Below are 25015 nucleotides of genomic sequence, written 5' to 3'. Positions count from 1 at the left end.
GAAGTGCCACAAAGTGTCTGGCTTAAAACAATGGAGATCTGTTGTCTTTCAGCTTGGGAGACTGGAAAGGCCAGATCAAGGTGTTGGCAGGGCGATGCTCGCTTGCAGAGAATCCTAGGGGAGAACTCTTCCTGGATTCTGGTGTTTCCCAGCAATCCTTGGTCTTTTGTAGCTTGTATACACGTCCCTCCGAATGTTTGTGAGGGCCTGTCTTAGTTTTCTGTTGCTGCTGTAAAAAATTATCAAGCGCTTAGTACCTTAAACAGCCCAGATTTATTATCCTGCAGTTCCCCATGGCAATGGTCCAACCTAAGCCTCAAGGCAGAGATCAAGGTGTGGTCAAGGCTGCGTTCCTTCTGGAGGCCCTGGGGGGAAATCTCTGCTCCTGCCTTTCCCGTCTCCCAGAGGTCTCCCACGTGGCTCAGGGCCCTCTTGTTCCATCCTCAAAGCCAGGATGGGGCTGAGCTCTTTTCACGCTAACATCTTTCTGGCTCTCTCTTCAGATTCCCTCTTTCACTTTTAAGGACCTTTGTGATTACACGGGGCCTGCTGGATAATCCGGGATAATCTTCCTATTTTAAAATCAGCTGATCAGCACTGTAATTCCATCTGGGATCTTAATTTCCCTTTACCTGGTAACCTAAGGTATCTGCAGTTTCTTGGAATTAGGTTGAAGGTGTCTTTTGGGTGGGGGCATGATTCTGCCTGCACCTTGTCGCGCGCCAGGCACTGTGCTAAGCAGAGTTGAGACAGCAGTAAATGACACTGGCAGGACCCTTGTGCTCATGAAACTTGTGTTCTAGTGAGGATGAAGGGCGTTGAAGAAGTCGGTAAGCAAGTACTATAATTACAGGAAATGTGAGTAGTGTGGGTGCCGGGGGGGGGGGGCTTGATGGAGAATAATGATGGGAAGGACTCACATAAATAGAGTCATCAGGGAAAGTCTCCTGTTGAATCCTAAAGCATGGAAAAGGACCCACCATATGAAGAACCGGGGAAAGGTATTCTGGGCAAAAGGAACAGCAAACACAGTGGTCCTGAGGCTTTTAGAAAAATCATCCCAGCTTTCCTCCATAAAATACATGTCAGAAGACGAGTAAGGATGATTGATTGTAGCGGTTGCAGTGACCCAGGAGAGAGGTGACAAAGGCCTCACATAGCAGGTTGAATCATATTACCCAAGGATAGTCAGGCCCTACTCCCCATGCTATTGCAAAAGGGCCTTGTTTTTAAAGATTTTATTTATTTATGAGAGGGACAGGCGGAGGGAGAAGCAGACTCCCTGTGGCACAGGGAGCCCAGTGTGGGACTCTGTCCCAGAACCCGGGGATCCTGACCTGAGCCGAAGCCAGATGCTTAACTGACTGAGCCACCCAGGTGCCCTGAAGGGTTTTTTTAGATGTGATTCAGTTAAGGATCTTGAGATGGGAAGGTGGGCCCTAACTGTACTCATAAGGTCCTCATAATAGAGGCAGAGGAAGGTTTAACCACAGAATTAGCAAGTGTGATGCCAGAGGCAGGCGGCTGGAGTGACCGAGGAAGGAGTCGTGGGCCCAGGAAGACAGGTGGCCTCTGTCAGTGGGAAATGGCGAGGAGATTGATTCTCCCCTAGGGCCTCCAGGAGGAAGGGCCCAGCCGGCACCTTGACTCTAGCCCAGAGGAACTGATTTCAGCCTCCTAGCCTCCAGCACGCGAAGAGTTCTTGTGTTGTTTTAAGCGGCCAAGTATGCGGTGGTTTGTCCCGGTGGCCCTAGGACACTCACCCGTCTTGCTGAGGATGCGTTGTTGGACAGAGAGGAGTCCTTGAAGGGGGGGGGGCAGGCTGGGGGGTGGGGGTAACTTTGTCCCACGGGGGTGTGGGAAGAGTCAAGGGATAGAGAACTCGGGCTGAGCCTGTGGTTCCTCCTTGAGTGACTGCGTGGAGAGTATGGTGTTAACTGGGAGAAGGAGAAGCCGAGGGAGGAAAGAGAGCCCAGTCCCGGGTGTGTTGAGATTGAGCGAATGGTCAAGGCCCAGCAGCCTCTGGGCCTATGAGCCTGCAGCTCAGTGGGTTTGGGCTGAAGACCCAGTATCAAGCCCAGGGCCTGGAAACTCTAGGCAGTCACTGAATGAATGGATCAGTGAGTCAATGAATGAATCGATGAATGAATGAACAGTTGGTATTAATGTGGGAATTCTCTGTGAATGGTGGGAGCTGACACCATCAGATTGGGTAAAAACACTCAGAGGCCTGGTATTTTGGTTCACGTTTCTGCTTAAAAATATATCCCTGAGTCCTTGTCTTCTTTAAAGGAAATTTCACTCTGGCCTTATACTACCTGCAGGCCCCCGTGAGCTTTGTCCTCGGGACGCCATCTTATACCCTCCCATCCCCCAACCGATGGGATGCCACCTTTAGATACCGGCGGTTTCTGGCCCAGACGATGCTAAGGGAAGCCAGGGCAGTCACCAACATGTAGGAACTTCAGTAAATAAGCTAATAAGCCTTGAGAAATTATTATACGCTGAAATCTCACTGCAAAGTTAATAGAAAGGAGAGGATCCTGGGTGGTCATGTTATCAGCCGGGGAAACAGACGGAGTCAGCTCACCTGCCCAGGATCCCATCGCCGCTCAGCGACAAAACCAGGATGTGAACTGACAGCTCTTTCCAGGATACAGAAGCTATTTAATATTTATCATCTTACTAATAATAGTACAGAAAGTAAATCATAATAAAAAGTGCCCCTTCTCAGTGCCTCCGTGTTCCAGGCTTTACCAAGTACTCTGCATGTGGGTGATTTACCCAAGAACCTTAGGAGCTCGTCACTTGTGGGGTATTTTCTACCTGTTGCCACCCAACAAGGTTAAAACACGTATACATTATCCAGTAGTCCTACAGATCAGAGGTGCAGGGCCACCTAGCTGTGTCTTCCCCTCACGGTCTCAGCAGGTGGAAATCCAAGTGTCGGCCAAGGTTGGAGTCTTCTCAGAGGTTGTGGTTGTTGACAGAAGTCATTTCTTTGTGACAGTAGGGCTGAGGTGTACATTTTCATGCCGTCTGTTGGCTGGGGACTGCCATCAGCTCCTAGGGGCTGTCCCCAGCTTCTGGCCATGTGACCTTTTCCATAGATGCTATCACAACATTTGCACCTTCCACAACATGGGAGAATCTGAATGTCTCTCCTCAGGGAGGGCCCGTTTCCTTTAAGGGGTTCAGCTGATTAGGTAAAGTCCACCCAAGGTCATCTCTTGTTTGATCGACTCAAAGCCAGCCACTTTGGGACCTTAATTGCACGTACAGAATCTCTTCCTTTTCAGGCAGGTTAATCCAATTGTTGGAGCAAGCCATCCCATCACATTCCTAAATCCTGTCCACACTCCAGGGAACTCTGAGGGTGTATATCTTAGGAGGTGGGAATCTTGGAGGCCATTTTGGAATCCTGCCAACCCTGGTCTTCACCGATGTTGAAAGTGAGACTTAGATATTAGGATGCAACTTTCCCAAGGTCACAGAAGGGCAGAGCTGGGATTCAGGTCCGGTCCCATGGGCTCAGGAGTCCATGCTTCCAACCCGAGGCTGTGCCACCATCACACACGCGTCCCCCGGCCTTCATCTAAAGGCACTGACCTTGCGGTCTGCTGCCTCCAGCGACGTGCAGGCAGCTGTACCTGTCCCGGGCTTTGTCCTCCAGCTTGTCCAGCTTCTCCCTGCACCCACAGAGCAGAGAGGAACTGAACAGGCGCCAGTGTCTTTCAATGGAGCCATATTTGTACAATGAGCAGCACGTGCACAAAAAGGCAAGCTAAAAATGTCCATGACCTTCTAAAAAGGGAATGACGTGGCCAGGTGTTGAGTCAGCCCCGTGATGCTAATGCGATCACCCTGATTCAGGGTCAGATTTATTCCTCGTTAAACACATTTTTACTTGATCACAAACACATCTCGTACTGTTTAGAGGAATCAGCGGAACTAGCTGAGGGGATGGTTGGCATCCGGAGCCACCTTGCTCTCCCAGACCGAGGAGGTGATCACCTTATCTGCTGGAAAGGCCCCCTCACTACGTGGACTATTTGGAGCTGCTTAAGGGAAAGCGGGTGTGATGTGAGCGCCGGTGTGCTTGAATGTTGTAAGGGATTTGAGCTCACAGCCTGGAACTTTGTCCCGCTCTTTGCAGATGAATGGGGGCTTCCACAATCCCCGTGGCGGGGCTGTTGCCCCGTGGTGCTCTGGCTCCAGTGCCCCAACATGCAGATACACACGGATCTCTTACTGGGTCCTGAGAACGGTGCCAGGAACTGGCGAAAGCATGATGAACTGTTAGGAAACACAGGGCCTGCCCCTGGGGGGCTTTCATGCTAGCCATCAATCAGATAGCCAGGCAAAGACACGTGCTGTTACAACTAGGGCACAGCTGTAAAGGAGGGATACACGGGAGACTGTGCCTAACAGGGGAGTTGTGACCTCGTCTGGGAAGGTTGTTGGAGAAAATGAGGCATGAACTGATTGAGCTGTAGCGTTACTCAGGTTAAGAGAGGAGTTTGATCATTTCTCTAACATATGACCTTGGGCAAGGCATTGAGCCTCTCCGAACCTCACTGTCCTCTTCAGAAGAAAATGGAACCAAGGAACGATGGGGTCTTGAGCATGCTGGGTATTAAGCAAGCTTTTCTCCCTGAAAAGGCTGACCCAGCTGTCTGTTCTTGTTTTTTGTCCTCAAAACCCTCTTATGTTTCCTCTGTACCTTACTGATGCCTACACTAAATCAGTCCATCCATCCGTCAATCTATCCATCCATGAAGCACAGGGTACTTAGGAGTCTGGCTTCCCTCTGAGGCTCTACTGAGCACCTGTTGTGTGAGGACTGGACACTCAAAGATGAGAAGAATGCCCAGGAAGAGAGGGACCCTGGCATCAGAGAGCAGCTTGTGCTGAGACAGGGGATCCCCTCAGCATTGGCGCATAGGCAGCGACCAGGGTTTTAACTCAGCGCGGCATCTGGGAGGACACAGTCTTCACCCAGAGACCCACAGGCCTGGCCCCTTAAAGGGGTCTGGGATAGATCTGAGAGCGAAAGCAGGGAATGCTCCCAGCCAGGGGATCCTCCAGAGAACAGAGGAGATAAGACACCCACCTCGGGCAGGTGGGACAAAGAAGCAGACCAGCCACAAGCAAGAGATGGTGCATAAGAAGGTGACGAGTGTGGTGGAGAGAAATGAAGCAGGCCAGGAGGAGCCAGCGTTGTGTTTGTTCACTGGCTGGTCAGAGCAGGGACCCTAAGGGAGGTCTGGGTAGCGGCTGTGGGTGGGCAGGGACCCTGCAGGTGCCTGGGAGGAGGCTTCCTGGCAGAGGGGTCAGGGAAGCCGAGGTTCTCCAGGGGAAGCGGACTGCAGGGCTGGAGGTCGGTCTTCCGGCAGGAGTTGGGGAGGTGGAGGCAGAGGGGCCGGGCTTTTGCCCTGAAGGAGTTGAATGGAACCCTATGAGAGCTCCTCCTAGTACGACCATTGGGTCAGCTTGCGATTCTCTCTTCTCTCAATATGTTAATATGTCTTCTTACAACTTTACACATAGAGTGTTGCATCTTTATAACCGCTATGTATGGTTATCTATTTTGTGTATTTTTTATGTATATACACACGTTTCTTCAAAGCATCTAAAAGTTGCAGATTTCCATAACCCTTGACCTCTACACTCCCCGGCAGGCATCTCCTAAGAGTGGACACATCCGTCCACATAACAGTTGCACCCCCACAATGCCATTATCTTGCGCCCCAGAACACCGACACTATCCCAGTACTATCTGTGCAGTCTGTGTTCGGCTTTCCGAGACTGTCCCCCACCTGTCCCCTATAGCTTCCGATCCGGTTTGATTCAGAGCCCAGCTGAGAGGCACGCTGCATTCGGTTTTCACACCCCTGTGTTCCCCTTCACCCAGAACTGTTTCTTGACTGTCGTCCTGGCCTCATGACCTTGGTCCTTTTGGAGGAGTTTGCAGACTCTTCTGGCTACTGTTTGAGAAGCAACCTGGGCTGGCAGCGGGGACAGCAGGCTTCCAGGCGGCTCCTGGCCAGCACTGGCCAGTGGGACTTGCTGTGTGCTTGGTCTCTCCCTTCTCCGCGCATCACCGCTGAGCCACATGCGTGCCTCTCCTCGGAGGGGTCTGTTACACCTGCACGCTCTGGTGGGGAGGGGGGAGGGGGGCTCTGATCTGTCGGATCCCACAGACCCACTCTCACCCCCATCCTGTCCCTCCTCATTCTAACACCGCTTGTGTTTGTTTTTTTTTCCTGTCCTCTTCTGCTATGTGCTTTTCTTGAATCAAACACAAGTCTTCCATGAAATAACTCAAAGTCCAGGCATCTGTGACCAGAGCATCACACACGTGCACTCACCGACGACCAGGGACATTGCTTATTATAGGGGTTTCCTCCTGGACCAGCCCCTCTCAGCCCCACCGCAAAGGGTTAAATCTTGCAGCGAGCCACTGGGTCCCCTCTACCCACAGAGCTGGGTTTGCATCACAGGATGCACAAATCCGCCCAAGTTTACTTGGAGAACCGAGCTGAGATCAGATGGGAGTTCCCAGAATCGAAGCAATCGCAGGTTCATTTGCTACTGTTATTAGCTCATCTCTTCCTATTTTTCTTTTATCCAAATTGCCTACTACCTGGGGAAGGCTGGGGTCCTCTCTATTCTCTTTCTCCTTCTCGCGCTGCCTCCCTCCCAGGGTTTACATCATATTTCTCCTTTGGCTTCTGGGTCTGCTGACATGAGCACCAGAAACACCTCCTCCCCAGAGAGGAGAGGAAGATGCCTCACAATCTGCCAGGACTTCTCCTCTCTTCCCTTTGTCAGCTGGCCTGCGGTGTGCTTCTCGGGCAGTGACGTAGGGAATGTCGATTTCTGAGAGTGGCTGGGGAGCGGAGCCGTAGCCCGCATCGCCAGGATTCAGCTGGAGTTGGGTCTTAGAGCTGGCACGCAGCAAGGGCTCTTTCTGGGAAGGGATGGTCCTGTTTAAGAACGGCCCTGGGCTTTGTCAAGTTTGAAAGGTTTTCAGCATCTTCCCGAGGTGGCGGTCGTGGGAGGGGTTGTTATGACACATTGGTCTGGAGAACGCTGTGCCCGAGTTGTGATTTATACCAAAAGATCCTTTCCTGGGGAGGGTTCCGCTAGCAGCCGGGCACTGAGACATTATTAATGCTTTCCTGTTTTCTATTGTCCCTGAATGGAAAAACACTTTGGAGCCCTTCAATGTTCTCAAGATGTCTATGTGTTCCTGGATCCTCCCTCAATTCTCCATGGTATGAAAAATGTAAATGTTGCTACATTTGGTTCAGGGAATCTGGCATAATTGTTGCAAATCCTTTTAAGATTTTCAGTCCCCCAGACGCTTTCACCTGGAGAATCCCCGACTTGGCAAAAACAATCCGATTCCCAGCCACTGCTTTTTGAGCAACTACTGAATTCCCAAGACTTTGCATACTTCATTGATCGCACTTTATGACATTCCTTCAAAGGGGACGTGACTGTCCTAATTCTAGGAAAAGTAAAGCACCAAGTTAAGTCACTTTCCCATGAATGCACAGGGAGGAAGTGGGTTCCAATCCAGTTTTGACTGACTCCAAGGCTCCCAGTTATACTTTCCTTCCTTTCTGTTTCTTACTTCTGTACAGTGTGCGTGTGCCCAGTTCTCTTTTACAAGTACTTACTTGCACCGACTGTTCCAGGAGACATCTATTTAGTGAGCAGCCATGCTCGCACCGAGGAAGAGGTTGTAGTGGTCCACGATAACCAGCAGAAAGATTTATGTAGCAGAGTCACCCTCGAGTGATCCAAGACAGAAAGGCGGAGAACTGATGACCAAGCATGACAGGCTAGGAGCTTCCTCTCCCACGTACTGTCCTCCAGGACCTCTGTCCCCAAAATGTTGATATGTAAGAGGCCATTGGACGCTTCTGTCCACTTGTCTACAACTTGCCATTGGGTTGTTGCAGGATGGAGTGCTTTTCCTGGGTTTCTATTAGATTCTGAATATAAGCTTAGGCCCTAGACATGGAATAGGGAATGACTCAGTAAGGGGCCTGACTTCATGGGCCTTCCAGCTAAGGGAGAAAAGCAAACTTTGGAGTCAAACTTTGGCTGAAAAATTCCAGTTTTATCAATATTTCCCAGCTGTGTGATCTTCAGCAACTTCTCTGGTTTTCCTTGGGGAAATTAGTAACAGTATTCTCCTTTCAAGTGGCTTTACAGGTTCGGGAGTTAACCCAAGTACCTCCTACATAAAAGGTCCTCCATAAACATTAAAGTCTCGATTTCTTTCCCTTCCAATGAGAAATTGCTTTTCCGAGAGACACGGCAGAGCAGATGGATTGGGAAGATGCCTCCGGGAAAAAGCCTGTCTCGGCTCAGGGGCTGCTGGTTGGGTTCGTTTCTGTCATCTCTAGCAAGAGCTGGAAACACAGCGCATGGCCAGATTTTTCTCTCTTCCAGGCTGTCTTTTTAGTCTTCTGATTAAGTTAACAGTTACTTCCAGTGGGCCCTGAATGGTTGAGAGGAAGGTTGAGAGAGGAAGACAGAGACTGAGCGTTTCTCTAACACCCCCTATCGCGATAGGGGGTAATGAAATGTCATTAGAGATTCTCCCCATCCATTTTGATTGAAATTGCTGTTCAGTCCCCTGTTCAGTGCCGCCTTCCCCCTGGAGAAAAGCACCGGTGCATCTCGTGGTCACCCTCTTTCCCATGCGCAAGAGCTCCCCTTCCTGAACTTTCCCTCTTCCCAGGTCCCCAGGCCCATCTTGGCCCAACCAGTCTCTCTTAGAAGATGGCCTCACCTCCTGCCTCTTAAAGAAGATTCAGGTCCTGTGACCTGGATTTTCGTGGAGCCCCCAGTTCCCATCTTTGTATCTTTTCTCGTCGTCTGACTATTTTGTCTGTTCCAAAACTGGTGCTTCCACCTCTGAGCCTGTGTCCATCCTACCTCGTGCCCAGCCCGCCTCTATCCCAAGGAATCCCTGGTTGACACATGTGCCTTCTGGAATAGTGGGTCTGTCACCTTCCTTTTGACATTTGGAGTAACCTACCTTTGGTACCTTGAAAATGGATACGTTGGGTTGTATGTTTCTTCTAAAGTGGCACTTTGCCTTAGAAACATGGAGTTTGGATCAGGCCCTGGTGGGTGTTACTCCCAAAGCTTCACTGGAAAGAACGCAGCAGACTCCAGCATTCATTTGCTTCTATGTTATCTATGTTAGGGGTCCACCTATGCATCCTGTGCCTTAGTCCACAAAAACTGGAGTTGGCCTAGAGCTGGAATCAGCAAACTGTTTCTATAAAGGGCTAGAGAGTAAATGTTTCGGACTTGCCAGGCCATATGGTATTTGTTGAAACTACTCAGCCTTGAAGTATAAAAACAGTTCTATACAACACATAAATTAGTGAACAAGGCTGTGTCCCAAAAAAAAAACTTTATTTTTAAAAATATTTTATTTATTTGTTTGACAGAGAGAGAGAGAGAGAGAGAGAGAGAGATCACAAGTAGGCAGAGATAGAGGGGGAAGCAGGTTCCCTGATGAGCAGGGAGTCCGATGCAGGGCTCGATCCCAGGACCCTGAGATCACGACCTGAGCTGAAGGCAGAGTCTTTAACACACTGAGCCACCCAGGCACCTCCCAATAAAACTTTATTTATGGGCACTAAAATTTGATTTTCATGTTTGTCTTTTAATTTTTTTTTTAAAGCCCTTCTGTAAAAGCCTTTGGGTCTTTCCATGATTGCTAGTTTTAATTTGGATGTCCCCACCCCTTATTTGCAGAGTAAATCATTAGTAGTTATACATAACAGGTTGGTGAGCTGGATTTGGCCTATGAGACATAGTGTGCTACAGCCTGGCTAATAAGCAAAGAAGTAGTAAAATATACATAAAAATAAAAACCAGGCAAAAATAACAATGAAACACATATTTGCAGGCTATAGTATCCAAAAAGATTATGCATTTGAACTGAAGATTTGACTCTGAGTTTCCTGGTAGTCAAAGCAAAAAGGGAAACAAAATCACTTACGTTGTTTACTGGCGATTAGGGCAAAAGGAAGTCAATTCTTCATGGGAGGTGGAGGTACCACGGCCTTCTGGGTTAAACCTGGTAAAGCAATTTGATTTCCTTGTCTATCATTGAGTCCGCTTTTATCTGGCCCACACCAAGGCTAGTCTCAGAGTATTTGCTCTACTATGTAAAATCAACGATCAGCCATTTTCTGGTCATTGTAATGGTGTAAATTATATCTGACGGTTGTTAATTAAATACCTAGTCATGCTCTGAAGCTAAAGCCAAATAGTGCTCCGTAAACATTATGATTTGTCGGCAATCGATGTGATTTGTATAATTTGTGAGTGATCAGATACTTTATCCAAAAGCAGATTATTGACGTCCATGCCTGTCTTGGGAGAAATTGCCACTTGGTCTGCGTCTACACAGAACCCAAGAGAAGAAGAGATTTGACAATGGTCTGATTAATTGAATCAGTGGTTTGGGGGAGTGGGCTGTCTGTATTGATCCAATTAAATAGATAATTGTCAGAATTGAGGTCATGTCTATAAGACACCACCATTTCAAAGCCAAAGAGATTGTTTCAAATATATAATGCTCACCCAATCAATGGTGGCTGCCTCCTCCACATGAAATCAACCAGAAAGTGATTGATTCTATAGAGCTATAAACCAGGGTCTTTCCTAGTTCCAGCAAACGGTTATATGCTACATACAGTGCTTTAAATTTTCTGTTCCCCATAGACCCAAGGGCAGTGATTCATTATGCAGTAAGGGGATGGAAATATTCAAATCAAAAGTTGGAATAACACAAGACTCTGAATAGTTCCTTTTGAGAGGGGAGGAAAAGAACCCAAAAAAGTAGGCAAGCTGGTATTCTCCTTATCTGTGAGCTGCCTGAGTACATTGGATACGCAAGGAGCACTCTGGATTCTCTGAGGGTGTGATGTATTGCAGGTACACTGAAGGGCAGACTTGAGCTCCTGGTTCGTGGTCAAATAAAAGGAAAAAGGGGGGAAAAAAAGTAGAAGACTTGACTTTTATTTCCGTATTAGATTTGAAACACTGCCTCATTATTAAGCGGGTGATTTTAGGCAAGTTAGGCAACCTCTCTGATCCTGAATGTTCTCTCCCCTATCTAATGAGGGTATTTAAATAAGTTATTTAAATCACTGGGCAGCTCTGTCTATACCAAGCGCTTAGTCAAGGCTGGTTAGCCTGACACTTCTCTACTGACCCCCACTGAAGAAAGGAACCAGTTTCTCACATTTCTTGTCTGAGACATGACCAGAGGTCAGCCATTCTTATACGGAGCAGTCAACATTCACTGGTCAGTGGGTGAACACCCATCGCCTGCTAGCTGTGTTACAGTGAGCAGTAACTTAATTTCTTGTGCCTCAGTTTCTTCAACTGTAAAGTGGAGATGATCATGCCCTCTGTAGGGTAATGAGGAGGATTGCGTGCGCCAGTAATACAGGGATAACATGAAAAGACAGGCCAGCCATGTAGAAACTCATCTCTAAGTGCTACTTACTGTTACCATCCTTTGCATTAGCAAATCATTGTTCTAGTTTGCTGGGTATAGAGAGAGATAGGACACCCAGGCAAATGAGATAATTATATTAAGAGACCAAAAAAATGGCAGGGGTGGGGAAGTGCTGTAATGGGAAGCTCTATGCTGATATGAGGGAGGGGTGTCCATGTCTAAATTCATGCATCTCTTCACACGCCAAGTAGATCCTTCTTTGTGCCACCATTTTGGAATCTCTCTGAAAATAAGTGGCCACCTTTGGGTTTGGTGTATTTAATTCTAGCACAAACGTACAGAAAGCAGGTAGCCTGCTGTTTACAGATTTTTTTAAAGTGAAGGAATATGTTAATGAGCTTAGCTTGACAAGGAGCTAAGGGGATTTTTGACATCAAATGGTGGGTAACTAAATAGGTCATCCCAAGTTGTTTGCAAGGATAGAAGACCAAGGGGATAGAGAAGCTTCAGAACTTTGTTCTCAGAGAGAGCAGGAGATGTAGTGTTTGGATTTTTTTTTGTTGCTGTTGTTCGGTTCAAAGTTGCGTCTGTAATGTCGGTCCAGTGCTTGGCACACAGAAGGTGTTTGTTGTACACTTGGAAGGAAGGAAGTGTGGACGGAAGGAAGGAAGGAGTGAATGCCATGTTTGTAAGGACAATGAGAAGGCATCCTCCGCATCTGTGTGCAGTAGAGTCGGCTTTCGGGCACTTTGACTTCCTCCAGTCGACACATCTGTGAGTCTCTGGGTGCCACACTGGGCAATCATTGCTGGTTGCCGAGACGAGGGGCGCGCGGTCCCTGCTCTGGAGAAGCTCACACTCTGTTCAGGGCTCTGCACTTCTTTGAGCCACAGACAACCTTGGGCCCCTGGTGGGACCTGTAGACTGCTCCTCAGAATAATGTTTTTATTTTTTTCCCCAGAATAATGTTTTTAAATATGTAATATAAAATACATACGATCAGGGGTGCCTGAGTGGCTCAGATGGTTAAATGTCTGCCTTCAGCGGAGATCCTGATCTCCTGGTCCTGCATTGGGCTCCCTCCTCAGTGGGGAGTCTGCTTCTCCCTCTCACTCTGCCTTCCCCATGCCCCTCAAATGAATAAATAAAATATTCAAAAAAAAATTACATGGGATCACAAAGGAAGCCAATTATATTGAAATATATTGAAATACAGTCATCCAAATATTAAAACATGTGATCTAATAATATATGTTCTTCCTAATTAACCTGTTAAATAACTCATCTAGTGGTGGGTCCATTAACTGCTAATTATCAAAGTAGTGGTTGAAAATGATATTTTGAGGTATCAGCTGCAACCCCTGTGTCCTATGAAAATATCCGTGATTTCTGCAGTGACAAACACAGATGGCTTGCGTCGCGGCTTGTTGCCCGCATGAGGGAAGCGGTGCATTCCAGGTGGGGTCTGTAAAATAAAGATGCGATATTCTGTCCGGCCTGGGCCACCCTCTCTCTCTATTGCTGCGCCCACAGATGCTCACAGGAAGGACCCTGCCCCAGCATGCGCTGGTGTCCTGGTAACAGCGGCAGCAGAACCTGGCAGGACATGTTAGCACAAAGGGGCGGGTCGAGGCTACCTGAGCCGGAAGCACCCGGGGACAGTGCCAGCACCTGCGCCACCCCCGTTCTCCGAGAACAAATGCACGTGTCTGGGTCTCACCGCAGGTACACAGTAGGCGCTTCATCCACAGTCCGTTGTTACTGACCAGCTGTGACAGATGAGCGGGAGGGGAGAGGCCGAGACAGAGAGGGTGGCAGGTGGCAGGGGTCCTCCGGGCAGGGGGAGCCTTGAGTGCCAAGGAGCACAGAGCACTCAGCTTTTGCCAGAGAATGAGCAGGGGAGGAGAGAGGGGACAGTCACAAGTACGAGGGTTGGAGCTTCGGGCTGGCCTCCGTTTCCGGCGCACTCAGATGGCAACCGTCTGGGACACTCCGCTGCCTGGGAGAGGGGGCCAAGACGGGGGGAGAGAACCTTCTGGCAACCTGCCCCACAGCAGCCCCGGTCGGTATCAGGCCTGTTGGCTTATCTATGATTTCTTGGACATGCCCCCGTAGCTAGTAAATAAAGCTGTCTACTTTAAATTTTGTCCCAGCGTCCTGTTACAGCCTTTCCTCCTAGGAGCTGAGTCCCATTATATTCCGAAAGCATATGTTCCCGACGATTGTTCCTTCTCTTTCCAATAATATCTTTGCAGGACAAAGAGGGATGGGGAAGGGAACACACTTTCAGGATGTCAGTCCCAGTTTTAATTACAAGTGTTCGTGGCTGTGGCATTCATGTAATTGGGGGGCTGATTGATGCCAGATAATAAGCACTGATGTGAGGGGCTGGAGCCCAAGGCGGGGGTGGGGGGGCGGCAAGCAGAGGCAGCAGCCCCCGCCCCGCCCCCACCCACTCTCACCCACCCTCACCCCACCCCGCCACCAAACTCGGAACTGGGGTGGCACATGTCAGAGGCTTCTCTCAGAAGCCTGCAGGGGCCAGCGTGGAAGAGACACCACGGGGCAGGCTCCAGAGACACAGCCCCGGCCCTGCACTCGCTCGCTTTGTGACCTTCCTGTGAGGTATTTCCTTTCCCTGAGCATCAATTTCCTCATCTGAAAAAATGCATCTGATCCTAATACCTGTGGCTTAGGGGGGTTTTGGAGAATTAATTGGGATAATCTAAATAAAGGGTTTAGCACCGTGCCTGGTAGATAGCAAGCACTCGGTGCTGTTGACTTAACTGAAAAAGTAATGATAACCCCTGCAATAACCACAATAATCACAGCGACAACAATCATGTTCAACTACTCGTTCAGTTTAAGGAGAGGGAATATGACCCGGGGGCTTTTTTCATTAGATATATGGCACACACTTGACCTAACAGAAAGCTTGAAAGCAATTGGGTAGGAGCACAACCGTCCATCTTCTTGAAGCCTCCCCGAGCAGTGTAATCCAAGAATTACTGTTCTCTCTTTGCATTTATGCATCGCATTTCTCTGTTGGATCCAGAATGCTTTATAGGGCACCGATCAGACTCTAGCATTCTCTCAGTATAAATTCCGGGAGAGAGGAGGCATGTGCGTGATTTCCTTGAGTAATTTACTCAGTGGCGCCTTGGGGTTCCAGAGGCCAAAGGAGCAGAACGCTCATCCCAGAGTGCTCGGGCTGTGTCCAGCGTGACTGCCGGCTGCGGCACTGGGCACTCGGAGCGGAGCCTCCTGTGCGGCCTGGGAAGGCCCGCGACCATCCGGCGCGCGCAAGAAGGGGTGCGTCGAGCAGCAATGGCAATAGGAAGGAGGAGTTCCCGGCACACGCTGCAACCCAGACGGGCCGCGGCAACCTCACGCTGAAGGCAGTAAGCCAGACGCAGGAGACCGTGTGTTACGTGATTCTGCGTGGGCGGAAGGTCCAGCGTGGGCAGCCCCGTGAACAGAGAGCTGCCTACTGGTCGCCAGGGGCGGGGGCAAGGGGGAGAGAGGGAGCGACTGCACAGGGGGTGACCAGAATGTGCTGGAATGAGGTAGTGGTGTTCTTGCGCAGCCTTATGAACACAGTAGAAACTCCTGAATTGTTCAAAGAATGATTTTTAGAGCATGTGAATTGTGTCTCGGTTTTTGGTTTTTTGGCTTTTGGTTTTTGAGGCCACGCCTGGGGGAGGCTGTGAGTGCTGGCCCTCCTCATCGTGAGCAATGCCCCCAAATCATAAACGCCGAAACGGCCCCTCCAGACAGGCTGTAGGTTCCCGACCTGAATACACACTGTGTGTGTGTGTGTGCGCGCGCGCATGTGCACGTGTATGTGTACACCTATGCTCTTGGCAGCTAACTGGTTGGTGAGCCCCCACTACCGTAGGGAGGAACCGGAGTGCAGGACACGTGCCCATTGACCATGAAGCCACCATCGGGGGGAGGCTCCAGAACCCTCCATCTGGGAACTTCCTAAGGAAGTGCCTACATTGTCAAGGGCAGTGAAACCTCACACTTCCTTAACTCTGTGTCTTCCTGAGGGAGGGTCACCTTTTGATCAAACACAGGCATGAGGGGAGGCTGAGAGGAGCTGGCAGGAAGGCTGGTGACCCAAAGGGTTAGCAAATGAGCCTTATGTAAACTTGCAGGGGCACTGCTGGCAGGTGAAGAGAGCAGAGCCCACCATAGGGAGGAGCTTGTCTTCCTGCTGCCAGGGAGGACGGAGGGTCTCTCCAACTTCCTTCCCTTTCCCCAAGGGCAGTGAGGAGCCTCAGAGGTTTTTATGAGCAGAGGAATGATATGGTTGGGTTTTTTCCCCGCAAAGGTGATGTCGCTGGCTGTGGGGACAGGGAGATTAGTGGAGGCGTCTTTCAGTTGTTAGTGAAGGACTAAACTAAGTAGCACCTGTTATGAGCTGTATGTCTACTCAAGACTGTGGATGGGACCTTGTTTAGAAAAAGGGTCTTTTTAGATGTAATTAAGCTAAGGGTCTCAATGAAATCATTTTGCATTAACTGGGAGATCCGGAATCTGATTCCACATGCCATCGTAGAGACAGGAAGGGAGAAGACACAGAGAAAGCCATTTGAGGACAGAGGCAGGGACTGGAGTGATGTGCCTTCAAGACACAGAGTGCTGATTGCCTGAAGCCAGGAGAGAGGCATGGAGCAGGTTCTCCCTCAGAGCCTCCCGAGGGGACCAACCTCTCCTACACCTTGATTTTAGGCTCATGGCCTCCAGGCTCTGAGAGAGTCCATTTCCTTTTTACTTTAACCTGCCACACAACGCCAGGAAATAACACCCCTCATGGCTTCCCCACATCCATTTTGGTGACCCTCTAACCCTCACCCATCTTGTTGCCCTTTTTAAAACACCATCTGATTGTGTTAACCATCCGGCCCTCTTTACATTTTCTCATTCCATTTAAGATAGTAATCCAACTCTTTCTTCTCAGTCCTTTTCCTTTTCTGTGCTTCAGTTGCCTGCCATTCATCAACTCCTACCTACCACAGGGCATTTGCACATCCTCTGCCTGGGATACTCTTTCCCCTGCACCATCCTACTGATCCTTAAGAACTGAACCAGAATGTTATGTCTTCTGAGGTGCCCTCCCAGACTCACCTGTCCAGGGTAGCTTCCGGTGCTGTGGGCTCTCCTGCAGCCATGTTCTTTTTGCTTTTACCATTTGTTCCAGTTTGCAGTTACACACGTATTCATGTGATCCTTGATCAATGTCCATCTTCTGCTTCAGACAGCAGTCTCCATCCAGAAATAATGGTGCATGTGTTCACCCAGAAAGTAGGCTCTTCCTGCCTCCAGGAAGAGTACAGCCTGGGCACATAGTAGGCTCTCAATTAAAGTTTGATGACCACTGAGTGATAAAGATGGGTCATGGTGATAATTACGGTGGTGATATTTCATATAGCTTCTATGGGAAGTGAAAACCCCAGCTTTCTCCACAGTATTTTAATTGTTTCCTTCTTTGCATGGAGTGAGTGTCAGGAGCAAAGCCACTTTGTTGTAATCTGTCCTGTAGACCTCCCTCCTAACCATTTTACATCAATCTGTTGATGCTAAGAAGAGCCTTCCACTGAGCAAAGACAGATAATTTTGTCTGTTTATCATTTTGTACAACCCGATTCCCCATCCTGGAGAACATTCAGTTCCATTCAGCAGCTGTCTGTCATAGGGACCTGCGGCCTGATTTATTGCGATCTGCACATCTCTTCCTTTTGAATCATGTGGATTTGATCACTGCTTCAAGCCAGGCTTTCAAAAGGAATACCACCAGAAGGTGTTTATGTTCTCACTGCTTCGCCAACGATAAGTCATATCTCGTGCCCTGATGACAGAAGAAGCGGTATGTCTCCAAGTGGTGTTGTGGTTTTCTGGTATCTTCTAAAGAACCCCAAACACAAGATGGGGGTAAACCGTATAAGACACTGCATGTCTTCAAGTTAGGACAAGGTAGCCTCTCAGGTTAGGGGGTAAATGTGGGTAGTTTACTTGATTCTCTTTTGTGTCCTCGGATTTGGCACAGGGTCTGGCAGATGTTGTTTGCCTCGCCCGCCAACGAGCGCCTGCCCTGAAATGAAAAAGCCCAGAATGTGGGCTCGCAATTCACCCCCAGGTCTTTGTGCCTTCCCAGCTTCTCTTCCTCTCTCCCTCGCTCTGTTGTTCCCTCTTCCTTCCTCCCTCTGGCCCTCCCTTCTCAGCTCACTGATTTTTTTCTGATATTTTTGTGTTGAATTAATGGGATTTTTTTTTTTTTTAATGTGCTTCATTTTGTGTTTCCCCTGGAAATACACATGTACCCACAATGAAAGCAAACTGAATAAATCCATAGTCTCAACTTCTTTTCCCCAAAATTAGGTTCAGAATTTAATTTTTTCCTATGTTACCTGGACAATTACATTTGCTTTCGTGCATAGAAATGGTTTTCCAATTTTAAAAACCAACGTACAGACTGTGAGAACTTGTGACAGATCACGTCACAGTTCCCTAAGCTGTGGGGGGAAAATGTCCCATGTGAGTTTATAGCCTTCAGCAGGAAAGTGAGGGAGCTGGCCGTCCCCGGCACACGTGCCCATGTGTTTTAATCTTACGATACAAAGAACATTCCCCACGTCCTCGAAAAACATGCGCAATTAAAGATACGTTTGAGGATGACCCGGGGAAGCATTGATTAGCCTGGTGGCGTATTTTAAATGATTCAGCTGGACAGACAGGCCAGTCAAGGTATCTCGGGATGGCAGCAAGATAAACAGATTTGGTCCAAGAAGAATGGAGCCCATATGTGGCGGCCCCAGGCTGGGGCTCTGGGCACAGATACGCTGGAGACCTGGCCCAGCCTCGTTCCACATCTCTGACTTCTCCTGCGAGAACTGGACACTTCTCACATCCTCGGCTGTGAGATGGAAAAAAAAGATGCACGTTAGCCCCTGAGAATAAGGCATCCGGTCCAAATGCCCTCTTAATTTCCTCCGTACACACAGGCAATCCAAAATGGCCAGTGGGCACCACTGTCAAAACAATTATGAACTCTTACAGGGTTCGGATGAGTAAGTTTATTTAGCTAGAACTCATCTGAAGTCGGTCTGTTTTGGAACCTTGGGGAAGTGAAGGACGTTGAAAATGGAACAGGGTACTGTGTAAATTTAGGCTAAAGCAAAGTTGGGAAAAACTGTGTTCCTTTGTCGGTGGCTGTTTTCCCGCTTGTTAGGACAATACCTTTTTATATGAAATTGACGTTTCTAACATTAGTGAGAAATCGCTTGTCCTTTAAACTGTAGGCATTGATGGACTTAATTATGCTTTTCAACAAGATTTTGCGTATTTAGTATTTCCGTTTAGAGCTTCCAGGAATCTCAATTATTAATTCCGCTGTGGATTTACTGGTCTTCTGACTCTCTCTTTAGTATAAAGATTGTAGCTTCATCAAACATTGTTTGCTGTCCTCAGATTTCAATAGTGCTTTAGACCAAGCAGGAAGTCCAAGATGAAGTATAAATGCACACAGTCACTTTAGTGGTGTCGTAGGGCCAAGAGCCTGAATGTTTTATAACTTTTTTGTAATCCCGGTGGTGGGTAAGCAACTGTTACGACCAAGGACAAGGGGGAGTCTGCTCCATAATCCAGCGAGACAGTTTCTTTTGTGATGTTATATGGCCCAAAACTAGCATCTGCCCAAAAGATGTGATTTATGAAAGTAAACTGTTAACAAATGAAGCTTGGCGTTAACCAAAACTTTATGAATAAGTAATGAAGTCTAATCTTACGTTATTATAGCCGTTGTTTAAAAGCACATGTCTGTCTGCCAGGCCCCCAGAATGATTTTGTATGACTTGGGAAAAGCCCTTTTGGTTCTCCTTTTCGTTTTTGTAATGATGACTTCATTACTTTTTGCTCATGGTTTCTCTCCTCTGGTGCATGCACAGACCTTCTGCAAAGCAAGCTGACAGATGTAGTCCTTGCGTGTCTCTAAAACTGTCCCCAAGACGACCCAGCACTTCAGATATTTTTCATGTCATTTCTCTCCCAGAGCGTTCACCGGCCCGCCCTTTGATGTTCTGGGGCAAATCCCACTAGCTGCGAAGGCTTAAGGTCCTCACACAGACTCTGCCACAAAGGCTGGGACTCAGGGCAGAGTGTGATCCCCGCGCAGTGGGTCACGGCAGAGGAGGGCTGGCTCTGCCCATCAGCTTTTAGGTTTTCCTCCTCTGAGGACTGAACACGTGCCCTGCTACAAACGCGTGGATGGCTCGGAAGGATCAGGTGCTGGGGTCCCAACACACTTTGGCCCTGGAAAAGCTGGCCCCAAGACCTTTGGCTGCCTGGACAGTGGCATCATGAACAGACTGCACACCAGCTGGATTTCGGTGCCGACGCTGATATTCTGAAGAGTCCAGCAGGAATGTGTACCAACACTAGGGTTTCTTTAAATTGTGAGGGGCAGCTCTCACGTTAGGCGGCAGACTTCTTCCTCTGTTCAGGGGGCATCTAGGCTTGCAGGAGCTTCTCAGCTGGATTTGCCATCTCTGGAAGGCCCATACGTGGGGTTGTGTGTCGTGGGTAGCTCCGTGGGAGACACGCATGTGCCAACGAGCACACCGTACGGATGTCTCCATCCCAACCATGCCGTCCTCTGAGAGTCTCTGAGAGCCTCTAGGGACCATCTTTTGCTTTGGACCTTCTGAGTTTGTCCGCAAAATCAAAGGCATTCGATGTATCCAGGTAGGCTGCAGAAAGGGATTCTTAGAATTTCCTGGGAATCCCATAGCCCAGTGATTCTCAAAGCCTGAGATAAATCCATGGCTACCAGTCCAGAGAGAGACAGAAGCTATGGATTTGAGTCCTAGACTACATTCATGTGACCATCTTCAAGTGTCTGCGGTAGCGGCATAAAGCGCTTTCACATCGGCGTCCAGCCGTCACCCCTCTGCCTCGGGGACAGAGCGCTTCATCGTCCCCAGCTGAAGCTCTGTGTCCATTATCAACGGAAGTCCTCATGTCTCCCTCCCCCCAGCCCCTGCCAACCGCCATTCTACTCTCTGTCACGATGAATTTGACTGTTTTAGGTAACGCATCTAAGACATAAAATATTTGACCTTTTGGGACTGGCGTATTTTACAGAGCATAATGTCCTCAGGGTTCATCCGTGTTGTAGATTTTTACCTTTTAAACCAGAACCCTGAGACTGAGGATTTTCTTTTCCACCATCAGGCAGGTGTGGCCTGGCCCAGGTCACTGGGACATGGGAGTTTGGTGGCATCGACAGGCCTGGCCAAGGGGCTATTCAGGGGACCTCTGATTCAGTCGTGCAGACGTAGATGAGGTCGGGAGAGCCAGCGGCCACCTCATCTGTGGCCAAGCCCATGTGGTGTGCAGGGCTGGTGGTAATGGGCTACGGACCTGAATGGAATGCCTTTTATTATGCACCCTTGACATTTTTTATATTAATCTTTATTCTCTCCCATCTATAATACTTCCCACACACCACACTAAAGGGATATTTTCCGCATTAATTCTCCTAAAAAGCCTCATGCCCAATGTAAAAATATTTCACTGTCTCAGAAAAAAGGCACTCTATATAAATGAAAAGCACCATTATTAGTAATGACAATAATTTTTCTGACATCCATTTGGGCATTCTATATGTTTTGATAGGATTACATAAATAATGAAATTGTATGCAAACTATCAGAACGCAAAAGCCATTTTCTCCGAGGTGTGCTCTGCCGCTCTCATTTGTCTTGAGCAGCTGCCTGTTCTCGGGGCTCTGTTCAGACACGCTGCTGACTTCAATATCCCGTCCCCCGACTTCGCCCAATGATCGCAAGCCCGGCTTCCCCCATGCCCCGGGCTTCATTCCCAGATATTTATTCTGCTGTGGGACGATTATCCTTTCCTGGCCTTTCCCAAAGGCATTTATCTTTTCAATATCAAGCGCACTGAATGATTTTGTGTCATTTTCTTAAAAAAAAAAAAAAAAGACATTTAATTATTTAAAAACAAAAATGCTTCTCTATCAGAGCCTACCTGCAGTACTCCCAGCGCTCGCTTACTGGAATGCCATAAATTACATGAAGGAATTATTCATTGTATCACTCAACATACCTTCCATTTTCCTGGGCAGTCTATTAGGCAAGGCATGGTCTTTTAAAATTATTATTTTAAAGATAAAAGAGAATGGAACTACAGCATTAAATATACTTTGTAAACAGGACGCTAGTGGGCTTATTGAAAGATAAAAAAGACAAGAATATAATCAGAAGGAAAATCACCTATAACTCATCAGTGGTTCATTGTGTTGCTGATTATTTTAAATAGCCAGCATTTTGTGAATTAAACATTTACTCTAATATCCAGAAAAATAAGACAAACAAATAAATAAATTTAAAACAAAAAAAAGAACACCCTATAATCCTCTCATCCCAACACCATTCCATTTTTGCATGTGCCCTAAGTAATAATGACTAGGGGCACAGTACTTCTTCAAAACCAAAATCAGTTTACTGTTCGACAATCATGGGCCCTGCCTAGTAGTAGGGTGATCCAGGAGAATTCCAGACTGTCTAGAACATATAGCTGGACTCAGAGGCTTGACCTCAGAAGGTGACCGAGAGAGCCACGCTAAGGAGCGGGGAGCGGGGACGTGTCTCGTGGTCTGTGATTCATCCATAAGTAGAGGATATGCCCCGAGCTGTTCCTTAAATATCTCATGCTTGGGAGTGAAGGAGTGTCTGGGGGCAAGAGGTCACAGCTCCTTAGAGAAGTCTCCTGAGACTCTTCCAGGAGCCCAAAGGTCATGCATATCTTCCCACCAGTGTCCCTTAGCTTTTTGCCTGGAAAAATACATGAGTAAGAATCTGTCTTCTGTGGATCCTTGAAGAATGTCCCACGGTCACGAAGGGCTACTTCATGTTGAGCTGTTGAGACCACTCCTTGCTTTTTGTTCCTGTCTTCCCGCTTTCTAGTTCCCCTCTGCCAGCTCCTAGGCTATCCTGGTAGCTATAAGATTCCCGGATTTAGAAATTGGGCATTTCCTTGACTCAGTGTTCTCCTTCCTCCGTTGGTCTCTCAAATACCACATCCCCTGCAGCTGTCCCCAACCCCCCTTGACAACCACATCACGGGGCTCACTCTGTACCCAGACTCCCACCAGATAGCGCCCATCAGATGGTACCTGTTTTTGCTGGAAAATCCAAAATCATCATTCTTCCTGAATTAGTGAGACAATGCCCTTCATTTTCAACTTTGCAATTTAAGTCCCAGTCTTGTCCCACAGAATTATTGCCAATTGATCTCCGTATAAATGTCTGGGTTTTCTGCATTATTAATGATGTGCTAGGCTTTTGACAAGCCTTTCTTTGGTGCAGCCTGCTTGGAGCAGTGACTATGGAAGTACCAGAGTCAGGGCCTTCCTGTCTGAATTATTGGAGACTTTGGCTTAAGAGGGAAAAAGACACAAATGATACACCTTGGTCTCTCCCTGTAGGAAAGGCTTATTACCTCCATTATATCGGCATTGGCCACCTAGGGCTCTGTTTTGGGAAGATTCATGAGACTATATGTATATTTGACTGTAAGAGTGCTGGGATTGATTAGCAATGTCTGCAGCGGGTGGAGGACTAGAAAGGATAGATGTGAATGCAGCCAGTGTGCCCTGGGCTCTGAGTTTATCCCATCTCAAAAGAGGTGACCTTGGGACGCCTGGGTGGCTCAGTGCCTTAAGTCTCTGCCTTCAGCTCAGGCCATGATCTCAGGGTCCTGGGATCAAGTTCTGCATCAGGCTCTCTGCTCAGCAGTGAGCCTGCTTCCTCCTCTCTCTGCCTGCCTCTCTGCCTACTTGTGATCTCTCTCTCTCTCTCTGTCAAATAAATAAATAAAATCTTTAAAAAAAAAAAAAAGAGGTGACCTTGAAGATGTAAGTGTCAGGTGATTTTAGACACCAGAAGAGAGATTCCAGGTTCAATGGAGATGTCGAAGGAAGTGTCCCACACGGGCAGTGAGTGGTTTTGAAATCACCTTTCCTCAATTCGTTTTCCTGGCTCTCTCTTCTTCCATACAAGCAGGAATATGAGCATGGAGACTGGTGCATTGTGGCTCATGTGGTGACTGTTTTCCATCACAGCTTTTCTGAGACCCTGTTGACAATGCTGGGCTCCCCTTTTAGACTCAGGGCAGGACCTGGGGCTTCACTTCAGTGATGTTCAGTTCATTACATCCCTCAAGGAGCAGAGAGGCACACAGGACTGCCTGGAAAGTCAGGACAGTCAGAAAAGCAACAGTAATCTCTGCTCTGGAATTTCCAGCTCTTTCTCTAGTTCCGTTCTCAGCTCTGGGAGGACATTCCTTTCCCCACACTTCCTTGCCCCGCAAGTGCCAGGACACGGGTGACACCAGACTGTTTTTTGTTGTTCTTGTTGTTGTTGAATTTTTGTTATTGATGTATAGTTGAAAAACTATGCTATGTTAGTTACAGGCGGACAGCATAGTGATTTCAATAATTCTGTACATTACGATTTGCAAGTCTAGTGCGGAGAGAAAGGATGAACCCCTCTTGGGCCAGGAGCCTGGAGAGGTACTGGCTCTGTCCGTAGGCACTGGATTCGGGGTCTGTGCGTAAGGCCTGACAAGCCTGTGGAGTAGGGGTTGGCATAGGAGATGCGGACCCAGCACTCGTCACCTGCCTGACATCACACTGCTAGTCAGTGGCAGAAACCAAGTTCAAATCTTCATGTGTACAAGGCCCCGGCAGTAGAAACCTTGCCCCGCTGCCCCCCGCCACCCCCAGCAGCTGAGGCGGATGGACACCTTGCCAAATCCTCCCGTTCCCTGAGGCCTCGCTTTCTAGTGGAAGCTTATTAAACAGACCCCCCCCCCCCCATCCCAGGACAGTAAAACTGTGCTTAGAAAGGTCGCATGCTGGTCAGGTTTGCATTTCTGGTCAGGCTGAGTTAGCTTCATCCCCTTCAAGGTCACCTAGGACATTTTTCTCCCCAAGGTCATTTTCTCCACAAGGTCTCTCTGCCAGAGATCAGGCTTCTGCCTGCCCTCCGGGTGGCTGGCTGTGCCAACAGGAATGCCAGCTGCGGCAAAAGAGGACGGGCTCTCCGTTCGAGAAGAGCGAGAGGACTCACATTTCTTTTCTAGTGCGGTTTCTCTCCTCCATAACGAGTAAAAGCTAATTAACTCATGATGGCAAGCAGGCTGCTGTGTCTGCCAGCTCCCTTGTGCAGACCCTCTTAGCATTCTCACAGCTTCCCTCCTCAACAATAAATTCAGATTCATGATTGCGAGAGAGCAGGATCCAGTTCAAAAGGACCCGTCCCCCCAGGGAGCCTCAGGGCAGGGTGAGAGGCCACCTGCACTGTGTGTGTGTGTGTGTGTGTGTGTGTGTGTGTGTGTGTGAGAGAGAGAGAGACCAGCACCCTTGTTGGCCCTTTGTAAATATCTTTCTTTACTCATCTATGTGGCTATTCCCATAAAGAT

General features: G+C 48.4%; 1 protein-coding gene across 7 annotated transcripts in view; it reads left to right on the top strand.

The window, feature by feature from the left end:
* WWOX (WW domain containing oxidoreductase) overlaps nt 1-25015 on the top strand; it is a 958224-nt gene that overhangs the window by 755244 nt on the left and 177965 nt on the right. The gene's annotated exons all lie outside the window — the stretch shown is intronic.

Source organism: Mustela nivalis (assembly GCF_964662115.1).
Source record: "Mustela nivalis genome assembly, chromosome: 18".
Classification (NCBI taxonomy): Eukaryota; Metazoa; Chordata; class Mammalia; order Carnivora; family Mustelidae; genus Mustela; species Mustela nivalis.
The sequence above is the reverse complement of the archived record's forward strand: the minus strand, read 5'-3'. Positions and strand labels throughout refer to the sequence as shown.